A 12,396-nucleotide genomic window follows, 5' to 3' on the forward strand; every position below is an offset into this window, starting at 1 on the left:
GCTCAGTTTTTGAAAGACTTCGGTACCGATGCACTGATGATAACCTAGTTTGGAAATGAAACGTTTGGAAGAAAACAACCATCCTCAGAGAGCATCAAGCAGCACCACCACCCCACTTCTCTCTAGAGTTAGGGGACTATGATGCTCTAAACCCCAAAGGGAGCCAGTCCCTTTCTTTTAGTTTGGCGCCAGGAATATGGAAAATGGTGCAACTGTTGAGGAAAGTGGATGAATTTCACAAAACTTAAGTTATGCACGATGTACCCGCTTTGCAACCTCTGCTTCACAAGTTTTCTTCTTCTAAACTTTGTTTTATTTATTTAATTTTATTTAACCACCCATTTCATATAAGGGATTCTGGGCTGTTCTCAAAATCAAGCCGTTTCAGATTAGAAACCGAGATACTTTAGGGACAGGCTTTCTTACACAATATGACTGTGCTCCAGATTTGTACGGTATTTATGACCACAATTGAGCTCAAAATTTCTGTTGCTAAGCAAGGCATTTGTTACAAGCTCTGTCACATTTTGTGACTGACTCTTGATCACAGGACCCTAGGGATGTTGGCAATGGTCATAAGTGTGAAACCTGGTCATAAGTCACTTTTTTTTCACCGCTGTTGTAACTTTGAACAGTCACTACAACTACATGGATGGTTGTAAACCGAGGATTATCAGTACTGTAGCTAAAATCGTGGTTGGATAGTGAGATGATTTGCTGTGTCATCTGAACTCTCCATACAAATGGTTTTACACATCTGAGATTTAAAAACAGCCAGGAAGTCATTCTCCATAGTGTTGGTAGTCCTCTATTTACAACGTTTCGTTTATTAAATTTATAACAATAAAGTCTCCCAGGCAGCATTCATACATAAGGTAGGATTAGAACTCACAGTCACCTGGTTTCTAGGTCCCTCCCTCTCCTTTCTTTGAAGAATGAAATATAGTCCTCATTTATTCACAAATAATCCCTAGGTTCATCTGCCACTTAGCCAAGGCAGTTAATAGAGCAGCGATCGCAGAGCTCTTAACCACAGTTCTCTCACGGGAAAAAAATCACATTTTTTTTTCCTCGTGCTCCATGGAGGATATTCTCTTATTTTCTCTTAAAAATTCAAAGCTAAGTCAACTGGAGGCTATCCGGTGCATGATTTGGAAAAATAGTACAAATAGTCCTCAACATACAGTCATTTATTTAGCAACTGAGGCAACAACAATACTGCAAAAGTGACTTACAACTGGTACTCTCACTTGCAAATCACAGCATCCCTACAGTCACAAGAGCTTAGGTGCTTGGCAATTGGGATATATTTACAATGATTGCAGCATCCCATGGTGATCGCCATTCGCGACCTTCCAAGCCGGCTTCTGACAAGCAAAATCGATGGGGGAAGCCAGATTTGCTTAATGACTGCATAATTTACTGAACTACAATGATTCGCTTAACAACTGTGCAAAAAAAAAAAAAGACTGTAAAATTGGGCAAGAATCACTTAACCGCTTTCCTTACCAATGGGACTTCTGATCCCAATTGTGGTTACAAATGGAGGATTACCTGCATGACACATCAACTACATTTATTTTCAGTCTACAGTACCATTTTCAAAATGTTAAGTACAACTTGAAAAAGTTAAATATGGAGAGCATGTCTTTGTTGCCCAGGTGAACTTTCATGGCTGAAAATATAACTCTTGAATTAGCAAGAGCAGTGTTGTTCTGCATCCACCCTCAATCCTCTTCCTTGCTATTTGTAGGAAATGCAATACTACAGCCATAGAGTTGAAAAGGATCTTAGAGATCATCTAAGTTTAACCCCTTGCTTGGTATAAAATCCATTACAGCATCTCTTTTTAGAGTAATTTTATTAAATGTTACAATTAAAATGATAAAAACTAATGCAATCTAAAAAAGAAAAAGACGTGCAGAAAAGAAAAAAGAATAATCAAGAGTAAAGAAAAATAAAAGAAATAAAGAAATGACTTCTTCCTTTATCAACTCTGTGCTTCAAAAGTATGACCAATTTTAGTAACTTGCTACATTTTCTTAAAATTATTTGTTCCCATACCCATCTGTAATTTATAAAGAAATTTTTAACACCTTATCATTTCAGTCCTGATAGGCAAAAGTTCATTAAGGCTTGCAAGAGATAGCAACATATCTACAGTATTTTAACCTTGATAAATAAAGCAACTTCCTTTTATTTCTAACAACCCTGGTCTTTAATCTCTTCAAATAGATTTAGTTGTTCATTTGTTCATTGTTCCTTCTCACAAAAAATTTCAAAGCTTGAACAAGTCTCTTTTGTAAATGCAATATAGGAAAGTTATCCTGATGACTCTTTAAATCTGTTATTTATATGCCCCTTTTAATTCTTAAGACATCAACTATATTTTTATTTAATATTATTTATTAAATTTGTTTGCTGCCCATTTCACCCTGGGGTATAATCCGTGCGGCATCTTTTTCCATATCATTCTTGAACCTTGTCATTTTAAAATCCTCTTTCATGCAAGTCTCAGTCTTATTGTCAGAACTACCATCTCAGGCATGTGCTTTGTATTTGCTAGATGCCAGTCTGCCATGAACTTGGGGAGAGGACTGAATGGGAGCGGGGAAAGTTCACTACTCACTGTACCTTCTGGAGGCACAAAACTTCAAGATCAGGCAGCTGGGAGTGGCATGAAGCTGCATACCAGCCAGCCCACAGTTGAAGAGACCGTTCCTAAAACATTTCATTGGAATAAGATTAGACAATAGGAGACCAACAGTAGTGACAAGTGACTAATTGGCAGGAGTTAAATTTAGGGATTTGGGCATGCAGATTTCAGTTCTGGCTTTGCTTTACTATATTCTCCTTGATCTTTACTAAACTATACCTTTCTCACTAAATGAAGTCAAGGATCGTTCTTATTTAAAGGCTCAACCTGAGGCAGAACTGACACTTATCCAAGTTCTCTTCCATAACATCTTTTAAACACTGTCTATAAAGAAAGACACTCTTACATTTATCTTCTGGGTCCATTGTTCACAAATATTTTTCAATACATCCAACCAGGGGTGGGATTCTAGCGGTTTGGACTGTTTCAGATGAACTGGTGATCATTTGGCCGCATCCACCTGCCCCTGCCCTTTTCCTGTGCTTTATTTCCTTGTTTCTGATACAGCTGATTCATGTGGCAGAGCAGTTTGCCATGCATCAGCTGTTTTACTCACTGGGGCTGCAGCAGAAAGTATAAATATCATAGCTAAAAATGGTCTTTTCTAAATGCTGTACGCTCACTGAACCTGTTGTTACACTGGTTGAATTGCACCACTGTATCCAATGTTAAAATATTTTGCTCCATTTTCTATTAGTAAATCAAATTTAAATGTTATTTTCCTTTAATTGTAATTGTTGGCTCCCTCTGGTGTCCAACCTTTTCCATCTGTACTACCTACACTTCATTCTCTACTATACTTTCAAAGAGTTGGGCAACATATACATTTAATAAATAAAAATAAATTTAAAAAATAATTGGCCATAATAGGACTTGATTCCCTTTGTAATTAAGCTGCATGATTTACATAGACACAGATGCACACATAGACACAGTCACAGACACACACCCCAACTTGAAGGCAGAGCTCTTATGAGATACAGGTAGTCCTTAACTTACTTGAGTATGGAATTATGGTTGTGCATTAAGGGAGCATTACCTAAGCAAGCAGTTGTAAGTCGAGAACACATGCACACTCCTTGATCTGCAGGCATTGAGGCCAGAGATTCGAAGGATGAACAGCAAGTGAGCTTCAAAACTGACAATATCAGTGGTGCATCTTTTGTTTCTAAAATAAAACAAATGTTAAAAAACATCATTAGAATAAACCCCAAAGCATAAACAAAATCATAGATGATTTGCAAGCCTAGTCTGTGTTTTAGATCCCCAGCTGGCACAATGGCACAAGATAATTCGAAGTTGGAATCCAAATCCCTGAAAGGCATCTGGCTGAAAAAAAGATGCCAGATAAAAACATATAATTCAGATAGATCAGGGGTGTGAAACTGGATTTCTTCAAGGGCTGAATCAGCATTGTAGTTCTCTGCTGGCTGGCTGGGGGAGGGGCAGGATAGATGCCTCCTGCAGCACCCTGCTGGCCATAATGGGGCATGGGGGGCCACGTGCATCCCCCTTGCCCCGTTTTGGCCAGCAAAGTGCTATAGGAGGCCGTCCAGGCCAAAAATGGGGCATGGGGGGTTGTGTGTGGCCCCTTCATGCCCTGTTTTGGCTGCCACAGGCAACGTGGGCCAGTCCTTCAGTATTTCCAGGCTGGCCCCGTGGGCCAGATTTAAGCACCCCGCAGGCTGGATTCAGGCTGTGGGCCTTGAGTTTGACACCCCTGAGATAGATTATGTGTCATCAAGTCAGTATTGACTCTTAGCAACCACATACATAGATTTTCTCCACGACGTTCTATGCACGGCAGCCTTTTAGGTTTTCCAATGAGAACTCGTTTTAGGCTGTTGGTTTGACCTCCGAGCTTGGCAATTTGATTGCAAATGTTTTGTCACCATTCAAGGAGACATCATCAGTGCATTTTGAATTGGGCTCGTCTGTCAGAAGACTGGTCTTTAAATACCTTTTTATGACATGCAAATTAGTTTGAATGTTGTTTGTTTGGATATATCTGAGTCATGGTCTGATTTTGGAGTGTTTGATTGGTTGGCTGTTGTTGCTGGGCTGTAGTCTTTGGTTTTTAAGTACCAACTGTGTGATGCAGTTTAGGGTTAGAATTGTTTATCTGGGAGCTTCTGAGTCATGGTCTGGTTTTGGCTTGTTTGATAGTTTGAGTGGCTGGCTGTTGTTACTGAGACGTGGTCTGATTTCTTGTGAGCTGATGGATTATAATTTTGGTGCTGCGAAGCAGGGTGCCTGTTCGTTTTAAATGCTACCTTTGGGATTGTGGTTGATGCAGTTCTTTCATTCTCAGTGATTGGTAGATTGGGTTGATGTCACTGTGACTGTTTATTGACTTATTGGTGGTACACCAGGCTTCAGTGAATTCTCTTTGTCTCGTTGATTTCTCCTGGGTTACAACTGTGGTCCTGGTTAGATCAAATTTGTCACTTTCTCAATCTTCGTGGACTGACATGAGGAATAGTGGGTCATGTCTTTTGATAGCCAGGAAGTCTTTGTACAGTCTGGTTGATAGCTTTCTTCCTCTTTGTCCAACCTAGTTCTTTTCATGGTTGCTACACTGGACGCCTAAACTTTGGTTTGTTTCCGTTTGCTCTTTCAGTTTTGGCAGGGTCTGTCTGAGAGTTGAGCTTGGTTTGTGGGCTACTATGTGGTTATATTGGTGCAGTAGTCTTGCTGTCGTTTCTGAGACATTCGGCATGGAGGGGATTGTGATTCATCTGGTTGTTGTTGTTCCTGATGTAGTTGTTGCATTGCTTTGAGTGTTTCTATTGTTTGTATGTAGGCATCTCCGGATGAAGTTTTCTGGGTCTCCGTTTCTCTCGAAGACTTTGTATAGGTATTTTTGTTCTGCTGATCTAGCCTCCGTGTCAGTGTTACAATGGGTTCATAACTCAGATTAAACCTGAGATGATGGTCTCCTTTTACTTCAGAATGATCAGAACCTGACCTCTAGTGGCTGAAGAGGCATAGCAGTTCCATTAAATGTCTTCGTTCAGCAAATATTTTACATACAATGTTTTACATACATTGAATAAATTAAATTTATCAAAGGTTAATATACACAAATAAAAGTACCAAGAAATGTGAATATTCGTACTCATGTTTGAAATGAGCAGTCCTTGGTGCTCTCTGAGCCAGGGGTGGTATTCAGAAGGTTCTAACCAGTTCTGGAGAACCGGTAGCAGAAATTTTAAGTAGTTCAGAATCCCACCTCTGACTGGCCCCGCCCCCATCTATTCTCTGCCTCCTGAGTCCCAGCTGATTGGCTGGGTCTTCCTTTGTTTCCTTGCACAGGAGAAGGGAGCTGGAAAGCAGGTTAGTGGGGTGGGGAGGGAATGGGATTTTGCAGTATCCTTCCCCTGCCACGCCCACCAAACCATGCCCACCAAGCCACACCCACAGAATCAGTAGTAAAAATTTTTGAATCCCACCACTGTTCCAAGCTTGGTTGTTTTCTTGCAGATGTTTCATTACCCAAACTAGATAATGTCATAAGTGCAGCAATGATGTTATAGTTTGGATAATGAATTGTCTACAAGAAAGCCACCAAACTCAGAGAGCACTAAGGACCTCTCACAAATAAAAGTTTTTTTTAAATATCCACTTTTTTCTAATAATGTGACTTCAAACAACTTTTTTATTGGCTTGATTTGGTTTGGAAAATGTATTCCTTTTTTATATGGCTATTTTAAAAACAGAAACAGTATAAAGGGACCAAAAATGACTCACAATGTACATACATTTTTAAAAATTACATGTGGAATTATTTTGTGCATTCAAAATAATTCAGTAAAGAGTTAAAATAGAATAGCTAGAACAATCTAAAACAGAACTGAGTTGTTCATACAAACAGTCCAGGTAGTCCTCGACTTACAACCGTTCACTTAGTGACCATTCAAATTACAACGGCATTGAAAAAAGTGACGACCATTTTTCACATTTACGACCTTTGTAGCAGTCCCACGATCATGTGATCAAAATTCTGATGCTTGGCAATTGGTTCAGATATGATCATTGCTGTGTCCCAAGGTCATGTGGTTACCTTTTGCAACCTTCTGACCAGCAAGATTTACTTAACAACCGTGTTTCTAACTTATCAACTGCAATGATTCACTTAACAACTGTGGCAAGAAAGTTCGTAAAATGGGGCAAAACTCACTTAACAAGAGAAATGTTGGGCTCAATTGTGCATAAGTCAAAGACTATCTGTATTTGTATTTTTTATGTCTGTTTATCGAACCAGATACCAGAGACCATGAGCAGGAAAAAGATTATATGCAATGAATGAGTGTATATGTTTTTCTATTGTAAATGAAAATAAAAACAAAAAAAGGCTCCACAGAGACAAAAATAAAGCACTGAATCATTTAACTTACTGGCATGTCCATGAACTAATCAACTGGCCTGTTCTACCATGCCAAGTAAGATTAGAACATTTGTGATTTGTGGTGTAAACACATGTTTGTATGGGCTGCAATGGCAAGATTCTTAAAGTGGTACAAGATGTTTAAATCAAAGGTAGATACTGATTAATTTAATCTCTTGGAGGTAAGATTATTGACTGGTAGAATTCAGTTGATTTTTTTTTACCGTAATAAGATCTTTTTTTTTTAATTTTAAAAAGCCTTTATTGAAATTTGAAACATTAAAATACATCTATATAAAAAGAAAAAGTTCGTACAATTCACCATCAATCTTTGATAATACAAAAATCTTAGCAATATTCATACATTTTCAAACATTTCTAATTAATCATATACAAATACAAAATATATATCTTATTCTAATCTATACATTTCATATTCCCACTATCTATCCATTGATACCAGTTATCCCAAATTGAATAATATTCTGAGTCTTCCTTATTGTTTAATTCTATAGTGAGTTTGTCCATTTCTGCACAGTCGAAAATTTTACGGATTACTAAGCAATCTGTCAGTATAGTGGCCATTTTCCAAGATTGTGCAAGTGCAATTGTTGATGTTGTAGTAATATGTATTGTTGAGGTAATTCCCCATTAGGAGAATGAGCGCATACAGGGAGACGTAGTGAGAGTAAGGAAGAATAACACACACACAATACACAGATACACTGTACAGTAAATGTAGGTTTTTACTTCCAATAAACGTTTAGGCAAAGTCCAAACAAGCAGTCCAAAGTCATTCACAGGTAAGGCAGTCAGTGTTCAGTTCGGGATAATCCAAATATCGAAGTCTAGTATCAAAAAAAGAACAGTTCAGTAACAGACTTACATCAACGATCATTAACAGTCATTAGGAGGAATGGCAACTCTCTCCAACAGAAGGAAACAGATCCTCACTAAGACTCTCTTCTGAGACTAAACAACCCAGGTTTCTGGCTCCATCTTATGGCCATTTTAGAAACCACACCCAATTACAGATTTAGTATTCTCTTAAAGACATAGTATTAAAATGTCTATCTTAGTTTATATATTTCCAACCCAAATAGCTGTTAGGTGACTTACATTCCTAACATGTATAATCAAATATTTATTTATTTTTGGATATTTTCCCTTAATAATCCCCAGTAGAAATAATTCAGGCTTCAATTGACAGTGTGTGATTTCATTTAACCATTTTTATATTTTGATCCAGAATTTTTTAATTTCCGGGCAAAGCCACCATACATGGAAGAAGGTACCTTGCACCTGTTTACATTTCCAACAGTTTGGGTTTAAGTTTGGATGCATTTTTGCAAGCCTTATTGGGGCTAAATGCCAACGGTAAAACACCTTGTATTGGTTTTCTTTATAAACGGCGGATTTTATTAAGGTATAGTTTTTGTTCCAATTTTTTTTCCCAATCCTCTATCACTATCACTTCCTTTTTAAAGAGTTTTTCTTCTTCTTGAGAATTATTTACTTGGATAGCCTTCTGGCTTGCATTTCCTGGTACTGAAGCTTGGAAGGTTTATAAATTGGGGGTACTCCACCATTCTCTTCTTATTATTTGGAAATATGGGAAACCATCCACTCCCTCCCTTCCCCCACCAAGAAGAATGAAATATTTTGGGGAATTTTGAAAAGGCAAGATAGACTATTTCCCTAAAGGAGAAATGGAAAAAAACCTTTTTAAAAAACACTTAAAAAATATTTTACAACAAATCCATCTTTCAATTGTACAGTATGTCGGTTGGGTACATAAATCTTGTGCAAATATTTGTATTTAGTATACATTACTTGCTATGATTACATTCATATTAAAAATTATTCAACCTTATGCATTTTACTTTATATTCATTTAACTTCTTTATTTTCCAACCATTTATAAAATAAATCCCATATCACATAATATTCCACTTCTTCTTGTTCTTTAATTGCCAATGTTAATCTATTCATTTCCGCACATTCCAATATTTTCATAATCACCTCTTCCTCTATCAGAATCTTTTCATTTTTCCAATTTGAACAAATACAATTCTAGTTGCTGTTAATATATGTATAATTAAATGTTTGTTTTCTTTACTATAGTTTTCAGGTAAACTCCCCAACAAAAATATCTCAGGTTTTAAGTCTGTGTGTTGTTATATCATCTTTTCCAACTATGTGTGTATTTTTGTCCAATATCTTTTAGCTGTAATATGTTCCGGGTGTCTGATGACATTTCCAGCATTTAGTTGATTTATCTTTAAACATTTTTGCCAATCTTGCTGGTGCAAAATGCCATCTATAAAACATCTTATACAAATTTTCTTTATATGCTGTTGACATTGTTAGTTTGTAATTTCTGTCTCATAGCTTCTGCCATTTATCTAATTCTATCCCATAACCAAAGTTTTTCCCCCAAGCTTTCATTGTGTCCTTCACTTGTTCTTCTTCTAGTTTCACACCTAGTAAATAACTATACAATTTCTTAATCATCTTTTCATCTGTTCCTGTTAGGATTTTATCTAATTCTGTCAATTCATTCTAAAACCCCTCCGCTTTGACATCTTTTTCATATCTAGAATGTATTTGCATATATGAGTACCAATTCATATCAATCCCGCATTCATTCAGTTCTTGTTTTGAGTTTACCCCTTTCATTTAAAACATCTTTATAATATTTACAATATTTTAAGATTTTAATAAATCTTTACAATATTTCCCCTTTTAAGAACATTTGGATATATAAACACTTCCATCATCAGTAGCCAGACTGCTATCTTCATATAGTGTTGTTCCCTTATTTTCTCCCATATTGACAATAAAGCATTTCTTATGTAATGTCTTTGAAAGTAACCATGTATCTTATTCTTCCCATACCATAAAAAAGCATGCCAGCCCAATTGTAAGTCATGTCACTCCAGTGTCAACAGCCTTGTATTCCTTAACACAATCCATTCATTCATCCACATCAAGACCATGGCCTGATAATATAATTCCCAATTGGGTAGCCGAAACCCTCCTCTGGTTCTTGCATCCTGTAACAATTTTAATTTAATCTTAGCTTCTTTCCCTTGCCATATGTATTTTAATATTATTATTATAGCCATCAAAATATTTTTTTCTCCAATTTTATTGGAATTGTTTGAAAAAACATAAAAAAACTTTAAGGGAGGCAGAAACCACCCCCAGTTTCCCTGCTCTGAGCAGAAACTGAAGAGCTTATAGAAATGCAGATTTGGTATCCATTCAGAAAGACTGGATCAGGCAGAAACTTGCCTGATAAGCAATACTATAAGCAACACAATCAAGCCAAAGATTGACAAAATTAGCTCAAACACCTAGGATTTGCATTTCCTCTTTTGCCTATAGAGTCAGCCATGACCCCTACATGACCCCACAGGAATCTCTAAACTCCATTTTGGTCAGCTGTCCCAGAATCACATGTGGTTGGTGGTTCTGCTTCATCAATAAAGGGAACGTTTCTTTCCAATCAGCCTCCGGCCTCCATTTTCTTTCTAGTGCCTTTCTCCTGGCTTGGAACTAGACCTGGATTTTTCTTCCAACAGAAGTTAAAACTCTTTCTCAGTTCTAGGCCTTTCATCCAGCATTCACATTAAGGAATTCCATCAATCTTCAAAGAAGGTCTCAAATCCGTAAGCCACCTGTTGTCTTAAGTCAACTCTAATTGGCATGTCACTCCTTAATTGACGTCACCTTGTTCTGTAGACCAATGTCTACCACAGGAAGAAATTCCACTAGAGATTACCAATCCAATGTTCCTCCTACTTCCTTATGGACTTGTATGTGGGTGTGTTTGCATCTAGATATTAGAGAAGAACTGCTTGTTGTTCATTTTGGGTAAGACTATTTGATTTAGAATGATGATCTTTGGATAACAGTGGTATATAGCCTTATGACTAACTAAAATGTGTACTTAAAAACATGGCCATTGGCAATTTTACAATTCTGTGTAAAAGCTGTTCTTTCTATTTCTGAGTGAAATAAATTTAGTATTGTTTGCTGGTACACACACACACACATAGACACACACGAGTATATAAAATCTGATTAGTACACTTTTCTTGGCAAGATGTTTTGTTAGTAGTTTGTCCTTGCTTCCTTCATAGGGCTGATGGAGTGATTGGCTCAAGGTCACCCAGCTGGCATCATCCCTAAAACAGGACTAGAACTCACGATCTCCTAGTTTCTTACTCTGATGCCTTAACCACTACACCAAATTGACTTACTGGGAGCAAAATTTTTCTTTTTAGAATTCTTCGTACTTGAGGTAAAATTTGAAATTTTATTAAACTCTTTTGAGACTTCTATTCTTGTAAGCATGCATAACATTAGGCTTCCATTTATCCACCACAGTACAGTATTTTACAATCCCATCCTTTTGCTAATTTTGCAACAACTTGATCAGATACCAAATGCGGTTGTTTGAAAAGCTTCTTTTTCTCATATCGTCAGATTTAGCCATTATGCAATTATCAAAGACTAGCTGGATACCCGTGCTTTGTTACGAAACTATGTGATTGGGCTTAGTTTTGGGGGAGGAAAAAAAGGGAAAAAAAATTCAGCTTCTACCTACCAACATCCATTGGTATTCATCTGGCTAGCGTCCTGTCAGTGTGTGAGTTCAGGGCTGTTTGAAAACTGAAACAGTATTTGCTGCGTGAGCAAGGAGACAGCAAGGAACCTGGTTGTGGCGTAGCTCAACTATTCTGTACTAAAGCTGGTTGCTGCTATGAAACTAAAACTGAAACCTCTCTCCTCTGCTTGTGTTTTGCATTTGGGACAGATTTCTTTTCAGGTGGGGAGGGGGAGTAGAAGTCCTTAGCCTCTGAGCTTGTTAATAATAATACATGATATACTAATAGTCATTTTGAAAAATCCTTTCCTAGTGAGCACCTAGAAGCCAAGAGGAACATACATGCCAAATTTCAAGGTTGTAGGCTTTACGTTCTGGATTTTGTGATGATGCACAAGTGGTATTTCACTTTGACTTTGCAAGGCACACTAACCCATGGGATTTAATTAAATCATTTTTCCTGGATTCCTTCATGCCTCTTCCGCTTAACTCTGTCCTATAACCCACAAGCCCCTCTAGTCAATCCTGATTCTTGGAAAATTTCATGGAAACGTCTATGTACTTTCCCCAGCTCACTAAGGAAATCATTTACATTGCTTTCTACGGGCATCCTTTTGTTTTGTTTATTTTGAACTCTTAAATCTGTTTTCCTGTGATTTTAAGATGGTCTTCCATCCAAGGACCAATCGCACCTTATCTTATTTGGTGGAGTTTGCTAAGTGTTTTAATCCTACTTCC

Source organism: Pseudonaja textilis, chromosome 5 (genome assembly GCF_049901715.1).
Source record: "Pseudonaja textilis isolate UNSWEBS1 chromosome 5, rPseTex1.2, whole genome shotgun sequence".
In the NCBI taxonomy this organism is placed as follows: domain Eukaryota; kingdom Metazoa; phylum Chordata; class Lepidosauria; order Squamata; family Elapidae; genus Pseudonaja; species Pseudonaja textilis.